This window comes from Euprymna scolopes, chromosome 10 (assembly GCF_053919585.1).
Source record: "Euprymna scolopes isolate OS-2025 chromosome 10, ASM5391958v1, whole genome shotgun sequence".
NCBI classification, from domain to species: domain Eukaryota; kingdom Metazoa; phylum Mollusca; class Cephalopoda; order Sepiida; family Sepiolidae; genus Euprymna; species Euprymna scolopes.
In genome coordinates this window covers 145,686,729-145,705,344 of record NC_136491.1, presented here as the reverse complement: position 1 = coordinate 145,705,344, position 18,616 = coordinate 145,686,729, and the positions used below count along the sequence as shown (strand labels likewise).

Genomic DNA, 18,616 nt, shown 5'->3' with positions numbered 1-18,616 from the left:
TAGAACACAAATGAAACTCTAGTCCCTTGTATGTAATCTCTTCCGGCTGCAATGCACTTGTACCGTTCCAACTTCTAGAAAGCACAATGGAAGTTTTCTTGTGTGATGGCGTCAATGACCCTCGTCACAGCCGGTTTCATTTCCTTAATTCGCTCATAATGACAGCTTCTAAGGTGTTTGTTGAGCTTAAGATATATTCAAAACTCACTTAAGATATATTCAAAACTCACTTAAGATATATTCAAAACTCACAGTGAGCAAGGTCTGAAGTTTGAGGAACTGTCTTTATGTTAATCTTGGTCAAATAGTCTGTGACAAGGATAAAGTTGTAGAATGGGGCATTCATGCAAATCTTCCGTATCTTCAGTTCTTCGCGAATAATTGAGTGTACACTTCCCACAAGGAAATCAAAGTGTGTACTTATAATCTCTATATAAACCCAACGACAGTTCTTATCTATGATACTCTTTATTTAACCAATTAACTCTGGTGTTCTAACTTCCTTACTCCTCTCACACCTCTCATCATCCCTCACAGGCTCCCTGCCTCCCATTTAATCTCTCATCCACTCAAAAACGGATGCTCAATCTAGACAAAAGTAGTCTGAAGCATTACATACGTTCTGTACCATTTTTACAAGTTTAAAACAGAATGTTATTGCATATCGTTCTTCTAAAGTGTCCTCACGTCCAAATTGCGTTTTTTTTTTAATTCAACAGCTGTGAAAATCAGGTTTTAGTAAGGTGTGTTCAAATTCTCGATGTAGCTGTATAGCAATAATATACTGTATTTTTAATAGTCTACGACAATTTTAAATGTGTGTACAAATAAAGTCTGGAAACATATTGATGACACCTCGTATATACAACTATATACACATTGTACCCATCGATACATACCCACGTTATTTTTTCGGAATATACACAGGCGGCAAAAGGAAAGTCCGCACTTGTGATTTTTCAGAAAATGCAAATTTAAGCTAAATTTAATGTAACTGTTTAAACAAACTATATCTCATTTTATTGGCGTTTTATTCTTCTATAATTTTACCTGTTCATATTTGACTTTTAATTGAAATATTCTAGTGTCCACGTCAATTAAAAAAAAATAATTTCAAATGTAGGTGGCAAAAAAAAGTCCGCACAATGGAAAATTGGTCTTTAAATGTAACTTTAAGACATTAATCCAAGACAAATACAACAGGAACACAATGAACTAGTTAATATTTAGTAGCATAGCCCTTCTGCAATTTTACAATCTGACATCTTTTGGGAATGCTTTGAATTAGACTGCAGCAATACTCCTGGGAAAGTGCATAAAAAGTCAAAAGTTCTTCCAAATTTGAAATTTTATTATTGCATTGCTATTCCTTGATGTAATGTCATATGTTTCCGATAGGATTGAGGTTTGGAGATTGTGTGGGCCAATCCAAACACGAAATATCATACTCTTCCAGGAACCTTTTGACATTGCCAGCTGTGTTAATGGGAGCATTATCCTACATGAAGATGGGATTATCGTCCAAATTCCGGCTAAAGTATGGTAGAAAATGCTCAGTCAACATATTAATGTACTTAGTCGAATTAATTCGACTTTGCAAGCGAACTATAGGCCCTGGACCATTTGTACTAATAATGTCCCATATGAAAACTGAACCTCCACCACATTGCAGCGTTGAAACTGAGTACCTACGATTAAATTCTTCGTCTTTCCTCCGACTGACATAGTGCCTACCATCACTGCCTAGCCTATTCAACTTGCTTTCGTCGCTAAAATGCACTTTTGACCAATATGAAAAGTCATGATCATCATTGCATCTGACGAAGTCCAGACGACGCTTTCTGTTTTTTATAGAAATCGTTGGCTTGCGTCTTGCAATGTATCCTCGCAAATTTAATTCCTTTAATCTGTTATTGTCAGTAGAAAAAGATCGCTTTTTAACAACATTACGTTGTTTTGTGATTTGGAGAGCCGTTTAAATATGTTTCTAGGCTGCGGATCTTGATAGCTTTTTCTTTCGTGTTAGAAGTAACTCTAGTACGACCAGATTTAGGGACACCACGAACACTGCCCGTGTTTTGGTGATTTTGCACAGTTATCACATCACATTTCAATCTGCGGCCGATTTCTCGATTTGATAAACCAGAAGGGTAAAGATTAATGAGCTCCTGACGATCAGTAAGAGAAAGTCGTGGCATATGGACTGAATGTTACGTTGTATTAGCTGGAACGACAAGATTTACGATTAGAGATGCTTTGTGGCCTGATGGTTGATAAACTGATTTAGGGGCGATCATTTAAGTTGGTTTTAAGCGTATTCGTTGCTGGGGACTTTGTTTTTGCTGCCTCAATTTGAAGTTATTTATTTTTAATTGACGGAAACACTGGAGTATTTCAATTAAAAGTCAAATATGATCAGGTACAATTATAGAGAGATTAAAGGTGAATCAAATTAGGTATAGTTTGTTTAAACAGTTACATTAAATTTAGCTTAAATTTGCAGATTTTGAAAAAAACTACAAGTGCGAACTTTCTTTTTGCCGATACAGTGTAAATATTATAAATATATATGTATGCATTCTTTTAGCCCATGGGCTATGTATATATATATATATATATATATATATATATATATATATATATATATATATATATACCTAAGGCATATATATATATTATTTTATAATTATTACCAGCAAATGAAAATTTTGCTTTAAAGATAAAAAAATGACAATTAAAATATCGTTTTGGCATCGGCAAATATGCACAAATTCTTGCGATTCTGATATCGATTCCGATAGCCCCGAATGCTCCGATTTTTCCGAGTCCGATTACATTAAACGTCTCAACACTAATATGTGTCGTACAAGTAGGTGTTACTGTCACTTTTTTTTTCGAGCGTTGTATCTCTTCTCTAGGGGAGAAAATAAAAAAGAATGTATATAACTGTTCGGCGAAGCTTTCCTTTGTCTGTTTTATTTTTTTTATCTATTTCTTTATTTCCAGAAGTCAAAATATATATGTATGTATATATATATATGTATATATATATTATATATATATATATATATATATAGAGAGAGAGAGAGAGAGAGAGATGGCGGGGCACAGAGAGAGAGAACAAAAACAAGGGATACATTGATGTACTCGTTACACACCTCGATATATATCTGCATTATCTTTTCCTGATTATACTAACACCCACACGCACACATATATAGATAGAGAGGGAGAGAAAGAAAGAAAGAAAGATATACTGATATACACATCACACACATCGATACATACCTGCATAATCCTTTCCTGATTATATAGGTTTTTTCTGTCTTAATCAAAGGCGATGATTGTTAAGGAAGAGACTCAAAGAAAATGCGAACACAACAGATTATAACACAAATAAAATAAAGTAGAAATACACTAACGTAATCAAAAATGAAAACAAAGATGGCGCTGCTGTAGCTGTTGGCGCGAATACCAATCACTGACAATAATAAAAAAAAAATAATAAAGAAATAAATCCTTTCTAAGGAGACGAAAGCTTCTTTAAAAGAAAAGTCCCGAGAATTATATTCCTCGAAATCCTCTTAACTTCAAGTATTCTGATAGAACGATAAATAACAAGAATAGAAGCGGCATCTCAGAGGCTTTGGAAAGGATTTACAACTTCCCGGTTCCTGACATAAAGCAAAAAAAAAATTAATGATAATAATTACGAAAGAAAGAAACCTGAAATACTACGCAAAAAAGAGACAATAATGATGTTTGCTCCTTTGTTGTTGTAAAAATACAACAATAAAATAATAATAAATTTCATAAAAATTGATATCAAAAATATAAATCGTGTTTGTGTTCGAATATCTAATTTATTATGTTAAAAATTATGTGAGAACGAGGATAAAATATTATATATGCTGAATAGAAACTATATAATTATTTTTTGCCTGAGTTATCTCCACCATTTCACTTACCAGCAGATTTTCTTAGTAATATGTACAAAACCATCATCTGATTAAATATTAGTCTAGCTACTGCAATGGGCTCCTGAGGCTTTCTTCAAACTATATAATTTATATTCTCATTATTAGTATAATTAGTCCAAACATCCCTAGAGCTAACTTCCGGTGAAATCCTTTATTATCTGAGAATCAGATACGTTTAAAGATGAAGCAGATCTGCCACACATGCGTAGTAGCGAACAGCGCACTGTTTTGGCAGAGTAAAAAATCGACTTTGAAATCTAGTTGCAAGTCAACTTGATGAAAACTGTGAAACATCGATTTGCATTTAATTTATTTTCTTCTTTTTTTATATTATTGTTTTACTCCCTTATCAAGTCTCTTATTTTTAATTTGTGCCACCTTTAAACTATTCTTTATTATATTGATCCTATTTTATTAGATGTTCCTTTTAATTCTTTTTTTCACTTTTTACGTCTTTTATTTCTTCTCCTCCCCTGTTTCTTCTTCTTCTTCTTCTTCTTCTTTTTCTTCCACTTCTTTCTCTTCATTTTTCTTTTTTCTTATTATAATAATAACAATAATAATAATAATAATAATAATAATAATAATAATAATAATAATAATAATATTCTTAAATAAGAGAAGAATCCAGGTTGTCCCCGATGGGCGTACGTCCAAAACATTTGATATAAATGCGGGTGTACCTCAGCAATCGATCCTTGGACCTTTATTATTTCTGATATTCATAAATGACAGCTGATAAAATTGTCTCTGAGATGGGTATATTTGTCGACGATACCATGTTCTATAGCAGGTATGTGGGGGAAACTAATGAGCACATATCTAAGGTAATGACCGAAACCCTAGAGGAAGATCTTCAGTTTGTAGTGGAATCGGGTCATAAATGAATGGTAACGTTCAACGCTGCCAAGACAAAGCTCGTTTCCTTTAATAATTACATGAAACCTTACCACCCATCAATAGCTATGGCTAGAGATACTTTACCTGAAAGCACTTCGTCCAAGCTCCTTGGCTTAACGTTCACAGGAAACATGAGTTGGAATAGATACATCGAGATCATTGCCAAGACTGCCGCAAAGAAGGTGGGCTCTCTCTATCGTGCTAGGAAGTTACTTACCCCTGAAAGTATCATGTACCTCTACAAAGCCACCATTCGCCCATGTATGGAGTACTGCTGTCAAATTTGGGCTGGTGCGTCTGCTACCAGTCTCTTCTGACGAACTGCAAACACTTGTACCTCCCCGACGTAACTGCCCCCGACAAACCCGACAAGCTACTAAGTCTCATCCCTTTACAGTAGAGATCCTTAGGTGCAAGAAAGCCTTTTACTCCAATAGTTTCTTCCCCAGAACTGCGGGTCTTTGGAACTCCCTTCCGGGATTCTGCTTTCCCAACTGCAATGATATGCAGAAGTTCAAGTGTAATGTTAACAAACATCTTTCTACTCATCTCCCTTCATAATGACCCCGCTAATTAAGTCCCTAATAGTAGCTCCCTGCTTCAAAGTGGCACTGTGCCTTGTTTGGGGTGAAAATTTAATTAAAAAAAAATTATTTTTTTAAACTCCTGGACAGGGTCATGAAAGAGAGTCGCCAACCTAATAGGTCTTGAATTGTCATCTAAACTCCAGCCCCTCTCCAACCGACGAAATGTTGCATCCCTCTGCCTGTTTTACAAGTATTTTAATGGTGGATGCTCTGACGAACTACAAGCACTTGTACCCCCTCGACGAAAATGCCCCCGACAAACTCGACAAGCAGCGAAGTCCCATCCCTACACTTGTGAGATACTTAGATGTAAGAAAGCCTTTTACTCTAATAGTTTCTTCCCCAGAACGGCAGGACTTGGAATTTTCTTCCGGTTTCCTGCTTCCACAACTGTACTGACATGCAGAAGTTCAAGTGTAATGTGAACAGACATCTTGCTAAACCCCTGAACAGTACCCCTGGAACATAGGTCCCTGATAGTAGCCCCCTACATCAAATTGGCAATATGCCTTGTTTGGGGGTGAAAATTTTATAAAAAAAAACAAAATAAAATAGAAGAAGACGAAAAGGAATAAAAAAGAGGAATTCTGTGATTTTGATTTTTGCTATTTCGGGTTTAGCTGAAACTATTAATAGAGTTACGAATATGTGTCGTGGCAGTCATTTTAGGTAGCCATAGCAACAGTATCGGAGGCAGACTTTCTGTAATATACTACTTCTTACCGTCTGTAAATATATTCTTGTAAATATACCACCGGGTGGTCTTAATTACTATCGACATTAGAAACCTATATGCACAACACTGGCGACGAGAAATCGAAACCTATATCCCACAACAATGAAGGCAAGATAATAAGTCATATCAGGACCAACATTTCTTTTCAAACATATGTCGCACTACTCTGGTGACAATGAATTCGGATTTATTAAAAACATCGAGAAAACGTTTGTAAACAAATTGTCGTTTTCCGAGTAAGACGAAACAGTGTACAGATGAATGTTCAAAATTTCAAGACGTTTTACTTCTAAGGGAAAGGCGAAGAATAATCAAACAAACTATTATCGACCCTTTAAGATCACAACAGTAACAATAAAAACGAGTAGAAGTAAAAGAAGACGAGGAAGAAGAAGAATAAAACAAAGTCAAGGAAGAAGATGAGAAGAGAACGAAAAAGAAAAAGAAAACAAAGAAAAAACAGAAGACAACGAAGAAGAAGATGAGAGAAGATTAAGAAGATAAAAAGATCAATAATCTGACTAAGTATTGTTCATACCGATTGAGGATACGTTCTTGACAATCAGTCCGGCAGTAGCTTTGTTTTTGTCCGGCAAAGGCGTGGTTCTGTTTAGAAGTTACAACTTCCCAAGTTTATTATCACTTTTTTGCGAAGTAGTTCGTTTACTTATAATCGCCAGGTAATGCTGAGATAATTTCTTTAGACCATAGTGTACTTCATATAATGCGTGTTTTTTTTTATTTATTTTTTTTTTTTCAAATCTTCACTTGATTTTGTGTCTAACATTTTGCATATAATTTTTCTACTGTTATTCCACGCCAAACAAAGCACCGTACTACTTCGATGTAAGTGTCTACTAATTAGGACCAAATGTGCAGGGATACTATTAAGGGAGTTGAGCAGCGAAATATATGTTCACATTACACCTTAAGTTTTGCATGTCAGTAGAGTTAGGAATGCAGGAATGTGGGGGAATTCCAAAGTCTAATAGCACGAGGAAGAAACTTTTTCGGCATTTAGAGATATCTGCTTGTCGTGTTGGTCGAGGTATTTACGCCGAGGTAGTTCACGTGCTTTTAGTTCATCAAATCATATTTTTTAAGTATTTCTAAAACAGGCACAGAAATACAACATTTTGGCGATGGAACAAAGGTTCGAATTTTGTTGCTAATGCGAGACCTATGAGGTCAACGTTTTTTATTTACCACTGTCTAAGAGTGAGAGGTAAGTAGCACATGCGCCAACCACAATGTGGCAACAACATTCCATGCATGGGCGATTGTATATTTAGAGAAGTACAGGATATCATTAGGTGTGGGTAATATTCTAGCACTGTAGAGAGTCCAGCTTCTTTCACAACCGAATTGACAATGGCATCAATGCATGTGTTCTAATTAAAGTTACCTGTGAATGTTAGATTGGATAACTTGAATGAAGTAGTTTCAGGTCGTGTATCGCTATCCATGGCTATCAGTAATTAATAGTACGAGTTGTCTTTAATTAGCTTCTGGATTTCTCTGTACAGTCATTAAAAACTGTCATAGACTCTTGCAGATTTAGTAAGTTATAGCTATACATTTTATGAGAGGCCTTACCAATTTTTATGATTTCAGGCTCAAATGGACAACTCCAGCAGGGTCTTGAATACATCCAACTAAAACCTGATTCTCACATCTGGTGGATATGAACAAATAGATTCAAGGAAAGCAGGAAGTCTGTGAGGAACAATGAAAAGTGTGTGAGGAGTAAGGATGTCAGAACATCAGAGTTGATTTACTAGATAAAGTGTTTCATAGATAAGGACTGTCGTGTGTCTATAGAGACAATAAGTGAACAGTTTGATGTCAGTGTGGGAACTGTGCACACAATTATTTGCGAGAAACTGAAGATGCGGAATATTTCCAAAAAGTGCAACTCAATAATTGTTAAAGACTATTTGACTATTAATGTTACAGACTATTTGACCATTAAGACAATTCCTCACCCCCCCTATATGCTTTCTGGAAGTCTTTGGAACTGTTCAACGATTGCATTGAAAACGGAGATTAATTCTAAGCGGACTAGAGTTTCATGTGTGTACTATCAATAAAAGTGCCCATAGAAAAATGTCTGGAAACTTATCGAAGACACTTCGTAAAAGTTCACTTTATCTTACTATACTTAATGTATTTTACTATTGTACTCTATCAAAAATAAAGAAAATAAAACATTTCCCCGCTGTTCGAATTAATATTTTTTATTATTATAGAACTATGCCAATAATTGAACTTTTCATACCTAAATTATTATCATTTTTGATAATCTAAAAGAAATCAAACACTATTTTTTACTATGAAAGTCATCTATAAATATAAAAGCGAAAATATGTGTATGTTTGTATGTTTGTATGTTTGTATGTGTGTTTGTGTTTCCGCTACAAACTTTCGACAGACACAACGAAAATTCACAAACTTCGTATCATATTGAAGCTCCATCCTTCGCTCGACAAATATCGAAAAATTCGCCAAAAACGTTCATTTCTTAACTTAATTTATTTTTATCGCAACTGAGACAACTGAGTACAGTTTTAGGCATGTTGTCAGAAAAAACTCTAGAATACTTGTATAGTGTCCGTCAGTGTCAAGCACACAGGTGGATTCGTGAACAATCTGTGTAATGTGTGTGTGCAGTCAGCACCAACCCTATTCAGGGTTTAACCGGCTTCCTTTTCATGGGAGTATGAAAGTCACAAGCGGTCCCCAGTCGCATGTATATCCCCATTAGAGGAGATGACGACGTAAGGTTTTTGCAACTTTTTGCAGGGAGATATCGACGTCCTCCTACATACAGCACCTGGACTTCCCAAATTGGTCACCCATTTTAGTAATGACCAGGCTCAACGTTGCTTAACTTCGGTGATCTGACGGGAACCGGTTTGTCAACATGATTATGCCGTATATAATCTGTGTAATGTCATAAACATTGGATCAATCTAATATATATATATATATATATATATATATATATATATATATATATATATATATATATATTACAGCATAACATCTGCTACTAGTCTCTCGCTACTTGACAAGGTTCAAAAGAGAGTCGCAAACCTGATAGGCCCTGAACTGGCATCTAAGCTTCAGCCTCTGTCCTATCGACGAAATGTTGCATCCCTCTGCCTTTTCTACAAGTATTTTAGTGGTGAATGCTCTGACGAACTGCAATCACTTGTGCCCCCACGACGCGAGCACCCTCGACAAACCCGACAGGCTACTAGATCCCACCCCCACACTGTAGAGATCCCTAGATGTAAAAGATCTTTTTACTCCAATAGTTTCTTCCCCAGAACCGCAAGACTCTGGAATTCCATTCCAGGTCCCTGCTTCCCCAACAGTACTGACGTGCAGAAGTTCAAGTGTAACGTGAACCGACACCTTGCTGCCAAAATCCCTACATAGTACCCCAGTAGTTGTTTCCCCTGATAGTAGCCCCCTACACCAAAGTGGCAATTTGCATTGTTTGGGGTGAAAATGTAATAAAAATATATATATATATATATATATATATATATATAAAAGGAACTATGTCTGTCTGTATGTCTGTCTAGTGAAAATCCTGACGCTCTCAGTTATCGCCCTATCAGTCACCTCTCCCTCTGCATGAAAATCTTTGAGACCTAATTAATCAAGCAATAGTCCACCACCTTGCAAAAGCTAATCTCTCTGAAAAACAATATTGATTTAGGCAATGTCGTTGTACTGCAGATTTTTTTTTATCTCTATTTCTTCCGAAACTAAAAGAGGCCTTATATAATTGGATTTATTTATGGAACTTTCTTTTATGAGTCTTTAGTCGGGTCAAATATCTTTAAGAGGTCAAAAAAAATTGTAATTGAAAAAATCGTTACACATTTCATACGTACATCTTGGTATATTTTTAATCAGTTACTGTGTGTGTCACGTTGGCACAGCAGTAACGTCACAAGCTTTGAATGTTACAGTTTTGCTTAAGGTTTCGATTCTAATTGATGGATCCAAATACTTTTTTTTTACTTTTTAAATCACAACTCATAATATATGCAAAATCTGGACAAATTAAAATATTAAATTAAGAATATTTTACGATCTGTCATAAATATGAATTATACATGAACTAATTCAAAATGTTGTTTGTATACTTTTGGCTCACCCTTTATATTATAAACACACACTGGTGTTTTATTATTATTAATAGTTATACAAATATTCCATTACAGCTAACATTTTTTGCTATATTTATTTTTATCGTTGTATGAAATGCCTAATTTTTTTTTTAATGTTATTGCCTCGCTCGTCTTTTCCCCCTTATTCATCTAATATTATGAAACGCCAGGAACAAGGTTTCGAATAATTTACGTTGATATAAAAAAAAACAAATATTGGTTATTTTTTTTAAGATTTATTGTGTATTTAACGTGGTTTTGCTTTTTCTCTTTGAAATGATATTGCCTACTGGAAAAGTTGTTTTCAAATATTGTTTTCAATATCCTTGAAGTGTCGAGATTCATTGTAAGGATATGGTTATATTTTAATTTGTGTTTATCTGTTTTTCTAAAAAATTGATAGTTGATTGCAATCTTTCATATTTTACAAGATTTCCATGAAGCAAAAATAAATAAAAAATCAAGAGTAAGATTTTGTGAAATTCAGACAATAACAAGCGGGAGAATGTGTTCTGCCTGGAATGGCAGCGGATCAACAAATATGAACAATCTATAGGACGCGAGAATATGAATAAATCCTTTTTGCTGGCAACTAGAATTAATCTTTCTTGCTAGTGTGAAAGCACTCATTTTCTGGTTTACTTTTAGGATACACATGGCTAAATAGAAGCCGAAAAACAATAGAAAAGTGAGGAGTGTTTTTTACATTATTTGGAGTTAAATTTATACATGCATACTGACGACCGGTGTTAATCGTGACAGTACGCGCTGATGATTCGCGAAAGGATGAAACACTATTATCTGTAGGTATTTAATGATTATTATAGTAATTATATATATATATATATATATAGAGAGAGAGAGAGAGAGAGAGAAAGAGAGAGAATAAAAAGTAATAAATCGAGTTATGTGTTCATCAACGTTTAGTCTTTATTTCGGGACTTCCTCTGGATGAATGAGATTAAGAAAACAAAATTTGAAAATGTTTCATGTGCAAAGTATGACGTTGTTCTATTTCAGAAACAGAAAAGACGTTGGAAATTACAAAAAGGAGGGGAGCTTGTGTTGTTATATATGTATATATATATATATATATATATATATATATTTATAATTATATAAATTTTGTACCCACCAAAGAATCATGATATATATATGATTCAAAAGATTATAACTCCTTTCATAATAATCTTTACTCATCGAAATAAGAACCATAAGAATTGATACATTCTTGCCAACGAGAAATAAGTTTATTTGTCCTATTAACATAGAAATCCGGAGTTCTGGAAGCGATAAAAGCATTGAATGACGATTCGGTATAATCTCAGTTTTTGAAGTATTTGTCGCGCAGGAAGTTGTCGATATACTTGAAGAAGTGATAATCTGTAGGCGAGAGGTCCGGTGAATATGGCGGTTGGGGCAGAGTTTCGTCGCCCAATTCGTTCAGCTTCTGCAGGGTCAGTTGAGCAACATATTGGCGAACATTGTCATGAAGGAGAATTAGCCCCTTCATATTGACCAATCTCGGGTACATACATTGGAGCGTCTGATATATTTCGTCAATTTGTCGACAGTACTTCTACGTTGTAATTGTTTCGTCCGGATTCAAGGACCTATGATGGATAAGACCGGCCGCAGACCATCAAACATAACCTTTTTGGGTGCAAAAGTGTTGTGGAGGTTCTCCAGCATCCAACCACTGTGCCGGTTGTCATAGAAGATCCTTCTCTCATCACACGTAACAATCCGCTCGCGAAATGGGTCGTTTTTGTTGCGCAGAAGGAGCGTAGATGGTCCCTAAAACTGCGATTTTTTGTTATCGTTTAATTTATGCGGCACCCATTAATCCACCATTTTTTACTTCCCTATTTGCTTTAAATGGCGAACGACTGTTGTGTGATTGACCTCGAGTTCAATAGCAACTTCTCGTGTGATTTTGCGAGGGCCGGTTTCAATTAAGGCTTTCAAATGTTCGTTATCAACATCAGTCGCCCGGCTGCAAACGTCCTCATCTTCGAGGCTCCCGTCACCATTGCGAAATTTCTTTCCATTGGTTCCTGGACAAAACGCATCATTGATATCACGAGTTGTCACGGTAGGTTTTCGGCCTACTTTTAACTGGAACAAGAAAATTGTACAGATTTGAATTTTTACCATGCTGTCGAAAAGCCTGCAAAAAAAGGGAGATTGAGAACGGTAACGAATAACACGATTCGAGAGAGCGAAAAAAATTATATCTACCATGGCTCTCTCTCTCTCTCTCTCTCTCTCTCTCTCTCTCTCTCTCTCTCTCTCTCTCTCTCTATCTATCTATATATATATATATATGTGTGTGTGTGTGTGTGTGTATGTATATATATATATATATATATATCACCAAATTAATTCATAAATCATATATAAAGATTCATTTGTGAGAAAACGATATTGTTTTTGCACCAACCTAATAGAAGACAAAATTACCAAAAGGACCTGTGACTGCGCAACAATTAAAGATATAAAAATATCTTAGATTTTAAATTAAAAAAGGTAAAACATATCCAAGCTAGTTTACCAAGTATGATGATTGTCAACCAGAAGAGAAAATGCCAAATTGTATATTCGTTATTTCCAGTCGGACACAGCCGAAGCTGGCGCTCTCAAAAACATAAATAAATAGACTGGGTTTGTTAAAGAACCATCTAACATAAAATCTATGGTAATACCAATAATTGTATGAGCATCAGTGTCAATCATCAAACTATTGAATAAAAAAAACGATTCACACATACAAATACCAGCACTACTAAATCAGGGGGCACATTTAAAAAAAAGTGTTAGAAGCTGAAATCAGTTCGTATAACCACGTAACATTGAACAACCATAGATTAGTTCAAAAGGAAATAAAATTTGTTCTGAACACAATCACAAAGCTAGGGATATTTGACAACATATTAAGACCAACCTACGAGAATTGTGATAAAACAAGGAAGGCTAGTACCATCTGAGCCTCAACTGGAAGTGAATGGAAGGTACTGAAATATAGAGATGCTTATTGTCACTCAGATTTCAGGGAAACAATTGAACGTAATAAGTCAGAAACTACAAGTAAATTCAGAAAACATAATAAAATAGACTAATTTGTAAACTCTGCTATGGCCATGAGATGGACTGGGTATCTTCGGTGACTTTTTTCATGAAGACTCCAGGGAAATCCACTATATTTGAATGGTTATGAGTCACACAGTGTGATCAGTATTACAGTAGTAATGGTGAATAGAATTATGATGATGATGATAATCATGATCATAATATTAATAATAATAATGATGATGACAATGATCATGATTATTATGATTATGATAATCACGACGATGTCATTGATGATGATGGTGATGATGATGATGATGATGATGATGATGATGATGACGACGACGACGACGACGACGACGACGACGACGACGACGACGACGACGACGCCGCCGCCACCTTTCTCAATAAAAGTGATTATAATAATGGAGAAAGTGGGTGGGGATTAAAATGTACATTGAAGCAAAACGAAACTAATAAAAAGGTAAGTTTAATGAATTACAAGAAACTCGCCCTGCCCACACTAACACCAACACCACTGCGAAATAAAAAACAACAAAAGAAAAAATTATCGAAGACCAATGTTTCCGATAGCGTTTGAAATGAGAATAGAATTTTCGACAGCCAGTAATTAATAGTCATCAGACGGAAATAGATTTGGGGTGGAATGAATTTATATCCACGGGGCGATGGGCAATCTATGCCACAGTGGAACAGCTATCGAAATCGGCTTATATTGAGAGAGAGAGGGGAGTGGATAGGAGAAATGGGAGTGATAAGAGGAAAGTAGGAATAAAACGAGGAAACCAGGAAAATAGAGAGTACAGAACGAAGAAGCGAAGAGCACAAAAAAACTAAAAAAAAGAACAGAAGAAAGAAAGGAAGAAAGAAAGCAGAAGCCACAAAGAGTAAAGATAGGGATAGAGGTAGAGCTAGCTCTAGCACTGTAAAAGCGTTGGGCGAATGTTCATTTAAATGAACATTTGTTAAGGTTATTTGCAAGCACCGATCCTATGGCCAAGGGGTAGAATTTCCGATTATCAACGCGATAGTTGTAGGTTCAATTCCTGGCTAGGAAAACGTGCATGTCTAGCAGCATTGATGAGTTGTGTTACAACGAAACAGTACGTTATATATATATATATATATATATATACATATATTACTCAATGTATGTTAAGGAAATTACAATACCTCGCTAAAATATATCTACTGTTTCAGTCTAAAATGGCACCATCAATAATCCTTTGATAGCACACGAAGCCAGTCATCTAATTAAAATAAAAATCAGACAGAAACAAAGTAGAAAAAATAGAAGTATTTTCTATTTTTCTATTATTGCTATTTGGCTTGCATTTTTATTAAATAACTAGCATCGAGTTAAATCTGAGGTTTATTGTCGCCTGAATATGTGTTTTCGACTGGAACAATAAATGTATTGTAGCAACCAATGGTAATTTTGTTTGCCTACATTGAATAAAATAATAACCTGCTATTTTCATTGAGCACTATTAACAATCTCGTTGAAATTCAATGATTTTCACATTTGGATAATTGGATAATTTTTGTCTGGCATATATATATATATATATATATATATATATTTATATATATATATCCGGCAAAAAGAAAGTCCGCACTTGTATTTCTCCAAAATTGCGAATTTAAGCTAAATTTAATGTAACTGTTTAAACAACCTATGCCTCACTTGATTCGCCTTTTATTCCTCTATAATTTTACCTGTTCATATTTGACTTTTAATTGAAATATTCTTGTGTTTACGTCAATTTAAAAAATAACTTCAAATTGAGGAGTTCAAAAGTCCTCAGCAACAAATTCGCTTAAAACCAGCTTTAATTGCCGCCCCTAAATCAGTTTAAAATATCAACCAACATGCAACGAAGCATCTAATCCATATGCACGAGTTTTTTTTTTAGGTATCGTCAAGAGCTCATTCATCTCCATCTTTCTGGTTCATCCAATCGAGAAATAAGCCGCAAATTGAATTGTGATGAGAAGACGATACAAAAGACTGTGTAAAAGCACCAAAAAACCGGCAGTGTTCGTGATGCTCCTAAATCTGGTCGTACTTGAGTTACTTCTAACAGGGAAATCAATGGTATCAAGAAAGATCTGCAGCCTAAGAAACAGATTTAAAACGGCTCCCCAAATCCAACAACAGGTAAAAGGTGCTTTTTAGCGACGAAAGCGAGTTCAATAGGTTAGGCGCTGATGATTATCACAGTTGGTGAATTTCAAAAACGAAATCTGGAGGTAATGATACTTTAGAAGAACGATATGCAATAAAATTATATTTTAAACTTGCAAAACTGCAACAGAAACATATGGAATCCTTCAATCATCTATGTGGACCATCTTACATGAATCGAGCATCAGGTTACGAGAAATAAAAGATTCAAAGAAGCTAGGGAGTGAAGGATGGGAGGTTTGAAAGGAGTAAAGAAGACAGAATAATATAGTTAATTGACCAAATAAACAATTTCATGTATAAAGACCGTGCGTGTTCAGTTTGATGTCAGTGTGGGAAATGTAGACACAATTATTCGCAAAGAACTGAAGATGCGGAAGATTTGCGCGAAGTTTGTTCCAAGGGTGCTCAAAGTAGATCAGAAATGAAGACGATGTCATGAAAGCAAGAAGATGGTTGAATTATCAATTCAGATTCCGAAGATTTTATGCTCTTTTGATCTGCGATTAAACTTGTATCTACTGCTATGACATAAAGGCCAAGAGACAAAGTTCCCAGTGGAAGCTTGCTGGGTCTTCCAGACGCAATAACACCAGACAAGGCAGATCCATCTGGAAACTTATGACTATCTATTTTTTGACAACACGGGCAGGATCTGCATGCAATGGGTTCCCACTGGATAGACAATCGAGAGAAATCCTATGTTGAGGTTTTAAGGGAGTTAAGGAGAAGATTCCGTCGGAAGAGGCTAACACTCATCCAATCGGATAAATGGCATTTTCACCAGGACAATGCAGCAGTCCACAACTGTGTCCTTGTCACAGACTATTTGACCAAGATGGGAATCAAGACAGTTCCTCGCCCTCCCTATATTACAGACATTGCTCCCAATCACTTTCGGTTATTCCCTAAGCTTAGTAAAAACCTTAGAGACTATCGTTATGAGACAATTGAGGAGATTAAATAAGGTGTGATGAGGGTCATTAACACGCTCACACAGGAGTACTTCTAAGGGGCATTACAGAAGTGGTTGCAACAGTACAATAAGTGCACAGATTACTGAGAAGGAGACTAGAGTTTACAGTGTGTACTATCAGTAAAATTACTCATACGAAAACTCATATAAGTAACATCGTATATTTATAATTATATATGTTTCGTTATCTTCCTACACTGATTTTTGGTTTTCTGAAATCTCCAATCACATCACGTCCACTGTTTTAATCTTTAATGCTTCATTGTAATAACTTAAGTACATTTGATTGTTCTTTAAATCTTCATTTAAAGACTGATTCTCTTAAAGAAACGTAGATTTTGTTATTGTTTGAAGATGATTTTAATTACTCTAATCATCAGTCCGAAGCATTGACATGTTCAGTGTGGCGATCATGTAAAATATTTAATAGATACAAAAAAGTATAGTTTACTCTTTTTGATTGGGCAATGTTAATAACCACTTAAAATTGGAACTTCCGACCACTCAGTTGTATCAGTTAAGATAAAAATGAAATGTAAAAGTCCGCAGATGTACCTCTCCATCATACAGTATATCAATACTTTATAGCTGACTGGGATAGCTTTCGCACATTTATATCAGATCTACATCTGCATTCTATGTTTAAAAAGGATGTGTCCTCTATAGTATCAGACCTGACAGAATGGTTAATTGTAGGTATAGACCGTTTCATACCCTCGAAAAAATTCCAGTAAAAACCTAACAGCCAGCCATGGTTCTCTCTGGAATGTGCTGCTGCCATTGCGCATAGAAATCACTTTTTTCATTGCTTCCAACGTAATAGATGTACTGAGACTAAAGTCGCTTTCAGACCTGCCAGCAACCACTGTAAAAAATAAATAAAGAACTCAAGAGAGTTGTATGCTCAGTCCGTCAAGTCCAAAGTAGCTGAGCAGCGGCTTGCTTCCCATAAGTTTTGGCAAATAGCAAACAGAATCCTGAACAGAAGCGTGTGTTTTATCCCAACTCTCATAAATGGACCTGAGGTAATCTCATTAGCATCAGACAAAGCCAATCTATTTGCCAATAACTTTGCAGCTAATTCTACCCTTTGCGACCAAGGCGGCCAACCTCCAATATTTCCTCCTGTATCAGAAAATATGCTATGTGATATACAAATATATGTACGTGATGTTGGCAAGCTAATCAAAAACCTGGATTCCAGTAAATCAACCGGCACTAACGGTATTCAAATTATAGTACTAAAAAGACTTCAACCAGAACTAGCGCCCATACTTACAAAACTGTTTAAACTTTGTCTTAAGAAGAATTGCTTCCCGTCACCCTAGAAAATCTAATCAGTATGCCACGTATTTAAGAATTCAGGTGATCGCCCATCTCCCTCTCAGTACAGGTAAATAAGTCTCCTGTGCGTCATGAGTAAGTTGCTGGAATCTGTGTTAAATAGAGAAGTAATTAACCATCTTAGCAAAAATAACCTTCTTAGTGGCACACAATATGGTTTCCGTTCTGCTAGATCTATAGCAGATGTGCTTACAGTTATATCTCATAGGATTAGCGAATCTCTCAACGGAGGGTACCTTTCTAGGGCAATTGCTCTTGACGTATCAAAGGCCTTTGATAGAGTATGGCATAAAGGTTTACTTCAGAAAATTTCCAGCTACGGTATAGCTGGAAATGTCTTCTCAATTATTAAATCATTTCTCTCTGATAAATTCATAAGAGTAGTAGTTGATGGGCAGAAATCAGAAGCTCGCAGTATTAATACTGGAGGCCCTCAGGGGTCCATCCTGGGCCCAACTCTCTTCCTGATATGCATTAATGATCTTCCAAGTCGCATTCTTACATATTTCGTAGACATTTATGCAGATGCCACTGCTATCTATGGTAGCACATCGAAGACCTTAAACGACCAAGTTCTCTGCGATTCTCTCTCCTCTGATCCTGAACAAGTGATATAATGGGAAAGAGG

The 18,616-nt window shown here is 35.6% G+C and overlaps 1 pseudogene; it reads right to left on the bottom strand.

The window, feature by feature from the left end:
- Positions 1–9,024: 9,024 nt before the first annotated feature.
- Positions 9,025–9,143, bottom strand: LOC145286629 (5S ribosomal RNA; annotated as a pseudogene).
- Positions 9,144–18,616: the final 9,473 nt, after the last annotated feature.